This window comes from Corylus avellana, chromosome ca1 (genome assembly GCF_901000735.1).
Source record: "Corylus avellana chromosome ca1, CavTom2PMs-1.0".
Lineage (NCBI taxonomy): Eukaryota > Viridiplantae > Streptophyta > Magnoliopsida > Fagales > Betulaceae > Corylus > Corylus avellana.
The window spans coordinates 41,210,043-41,214,170 of NC_081541.1; the positions used below are offsets into that span (position 1 = coordinate 41,210,043).

General features: G+C 36.2%; 1 pseudogene; it reads left to right on the plus strand.

Annotated features, from left to right (window-relative positions):
- Window positions 1-410: 410 nt before the first annotated feature.
- On the plus strand, window positions 411-2,748 carry LOC132167152 (uncharacterized; annotated as a pseudogene).
- The last annotated feature ends 1,380 nt before the right edge of the window (window positions 2,749-4,128 follow it).

The following is a 4,128-nucleotide window of genomic DNA, read 5'->3' on the forward strand; positions in this document are numbered from 1 at the left end:
ATGCCCTGAGTTTGAAAAAAAACACAAAAAAACCCTAATTGGCTGTACCTTCAAGCCCTAAAACATATCACGGAGTTTATTCTAATGGCTTTTCCACTGAAGAAGCTGTTGCTGAAACTTGGCAGCCTAATTGTGTGATTGTTTTGGCTCTTCAATTGTTAAATTAGGACCGTAGCTTAAAATTTATTTTGAGTCTTTTCTGTGATAAGAAGCGGCATTCTGTTTAAGATTGCAACCAGGTTTATACTTAGATCCTGGCTTGAGGTTTGAATTCTTATTTTGTTCTTAAATTTTCATTAAGTTTTTTTTTTTTTTTTTTTTTTAATGAAAACTTTGAGGTTTGTGCATTTGTTAAATATTATTTAGGGCGTAGGATACACACTCATATGGAATTAAGCCTGTGAAATCACCCTCTACCCTGATGTGAGGGCCATTTACAAGATTGCCATCTGCTTGTGGTTCCTTATGGTTCAGGATTTGTTGTATCAATGTGTTTCAACTCGGTGTTTGTGCTTCTTTTGATGTTATCATACGTATGGTCTGTTTAGTTGTCTATAAACTTGGGTTTATGGTTAGCATCTTTGAAAAAATTCAGCCTTCCCCTAATTAATTGGTTGATGTGTGATTGTTTAATTTTTTTTTTAATTTTCATCATAAATATTCTAGTTGATGCTGTATGCTTGTATTCTGTTGCAGATGGCGAGATGGGATGAGATTCTGTCCCTTCCTGTACAGAATCCTCCGACCTTGGAGTTTTCTTCTGCTGACGTTGTGTGGTCAAAGGTGGAAGGTTGGCATGACAAAACTAATAGAGTTGTTCTAATCCCCTATGCTAGAGTAGATGATTTTGTACAGGGTGAATCAGCAAATAAATACTGTCCAACGAGATTTCATGTCGAGGCAAGGCGGCAACAGCCTCCAGAGATGGCTTACAAGCCAAAAGTTGATGGCAGTCTTGAATATATTCTGTAAGTTCAAATTTTTCCCTTTAGTCTTGACTATAGTCTTGAAGAAAAACACTGGCCGACCAAATACTAAGAGAGGGTGCACCCACCCTGCCACTTTATTGTGAAACGCTTAATTGCTGAACCATCAGTAGCGCTCATCATATATGATGACGATAAGCATGTAGATAAGAAGGGGATGCCATGCCATGGTCCACAGGATAAGAAGGCTGCTGGAACGCGTGCTATGTTTGCCCCATAAATCTCAGAGGACCGCCGATTGCGTGTCTTATCTCTATATGTTGGGGTTTCTGTGGAGACCATAATGCAAAGACACAATGAATCAGTAGAGAAGCAGGGTGGCCCATGCAACCGCGATGACCTTTTAACCCACCGGTATGTTCGTAGACAGGAAAGGAGCATCCGACGTTTTACGTTTGAACTGGATGCAGATGATGCAGTCAGCATCAGCATGTGGGTTGAAAGCCACCAGGATCATGTTTTCTTTTATGAAGATTTCTCTGATTCCGGACCTTTCACTTTGGGCATTCAAACAGAGTGGCAGTTGCAACAAATGATTCGATTTGGCAACTGCAGCCTTCTGGCTTCTGATTCAAGGTTTGGAGCAAACAAATTAAAGGTCTGTTTTTATTATGTTGTTACATTATTTATTTAAAGTTCATGTAACCTAAGTCGTTAGTGTCATGAGAAACTAACTATGCTTATCTCTCTGCAAATTGATCTAGCATCCCGTTCACAGTCTTGTTGTATTCAACTCAAACAACAAGGGTATCCCTGTAGCTTGGATAATAGCACCAAGGTTTGCTAGTTCAGACGTGCATAGATGGATGAGGGCTCTTTACAACAGAGCTCGCACAAAAGATCCTACGTGGAAGTTGGCTGGGTTCATTGTGGATGATCGGCTAGCTAATGTCCTTACAATCAGGTTGAGTGCTAAATCTACCGCTCAAATTCCAAACAGAAAGTGCTTAAGTATATGCTTGAAGAATTATTTTTCTTAGAAAATTATTCCATGGATCTCATTGGCTTACAGAGGTGGTAGTGGGAAGCTGGTTACATGACAACTTGATTAGTTTGTTTCAAAGTACTTGATTCAGTTTTATCTTAAATGGATCCACAAGATCTAAAGCAATATTGAGGTCCTTGACGCCCCTGTTTCTAACCTGCTAAATTTAGGGTGTAACTGCTTGTTGATGCTCCATCTCTTATTGTATTATATGGCTCAAAAGTAGCTTCAGTAATATCTTGACCTCAATTAAATTTTTATTCCTTAGAACTTCGTATCATTAGATATCTACCTTAGGCAGTGTTAATTCCATTTCTTCTTTGAAATCTATAGATCTTTTGGACTTTAAGACTCTGATTTTTAGGAGTTAATTAATATAAAAGCACTACTAATAACACTCCAAATTTATTAAATGTTCTTATTTAATTTTGGTGGCATTACACTTATCTACATTTTCAGGGATTTGGCTTACATGCTGTTATTTCAGATGCTTGGTTGCTCTTCTGTAGGAGGATATCATAATCCTGTTGAAGCTGATTTACACTATCAATAACGGCATTATTATCTTTAGCATTCCGTTGAATATGATGTTGCTGAGTTGGCTTGTCAATATATCTAACATGCCCCCTCAAGCTCAAGGGTAGCGAAGCAACCTTGAGCTTGTCACAAAGTTGAGCAAACTGGGAAGAAGATAATGGTTTGGTGAAGATATCACCTACTTGGTCTTTATTGGATATAAATCCAATAACTAAAACCTTGGTAGCCATCATATCTCTAATTAACAAAATGGAAGTCAATATCAACATGTTTCGTGTGAGCATGAAAGAGAGGGTTTATGGACAAGTACGTTGCACCGATATTATCATGCCAAAGGATTGGAAGTTTCGAAATAGACACCAATTTCTTGCAATAATGTTTTTAAGCAAAGACAATTCAACTACTATATTGGCTAGGGACTTGTAATATTCAACTTTAGTACTCGATCGTGCCACTCTGAATTGTTTTCTATAGCTCAAAGAGATGATCAGATTGCCAAATTAGACACCCACCTCGTCCACCACCAATTGTTTTGCCAAATTAGAACCATCAATGGACAAGTCCACCAAATGTCGGTTTTTCTCAAGCCTTATCAATCCACCCTTGCGGTGACTGATGCCTGAAGTTGTTTTTGAATATCAACTTCATATTTATATATAACATAGGCAGTATTTTTTTTTCTTCTTATATATATATATATATATATATATGTTTTTTCTTTTTTTTTTTTTTACTAACATGTGTTGCAAGATGATTGGTGTTGACTTAATTTGCACGAACGGTTTTTGTTGCAATTTTAGATGAAAGTTTGGTACAATGACTTATTTGTATTTGTTGTTTACCACGTAGGGTTTTTAGCCAATTTCAATACCCTATTAAACTAATTGCAATTGACTAACATTTTAGTGATTGATTTTTCATTTATTTTTCCTTTTTTTTTTTTTTTTTTTTTTTTTTTTTAACAATATTAGAAGATTGATATTAGAGAGGCCTGATATTAATGGGGGCCAACCTCGAGTACTATAAATACAAGTGCATCAAGACTGGATGCATTATATATTAGCAAGGAAAATGTCTCAATTTAAAATGATGAGAACAATTTTGTCCCAAAATTAATATTTTCGGGCCTAAGAAAAGAAATGGATATATAGGATCCCATTCCTGCAAATATTTGGTGTTGAAAAAAAAACTCTCCATCCTCCAACAAACCAATAAGTACATGATAAACACACAGTCCCAAATAATTCCCCAATGAGTTGGGAGCTAAGAAAAGTCTTCATTTCACATTTTAGTTTTATGTGAAATGAATGAATGCGAAAGGAAACGTTCCATTCAATGACGTAAGAGAAGCATACATTACTCAAATATGAATGTTGCGTAAGGCATGACTTCATGATCTGCTCCTCCAACATTAACGCCCAACCACCTACACCTCCCCATCAATGAACCATCACATGCATATATGAGGATTCAACTTTAAAGGATGGACTTAATTAAGTAGCTAGTAATATTAAAAACAAATCAAAATATTTTTAAAATTGTTTAAAATAAGCCCTCAAAGAAGGCCCAAAAAACTAAAATAGTCCCAAAAGACGTATTACCTGTTAAAGTAATGATTAA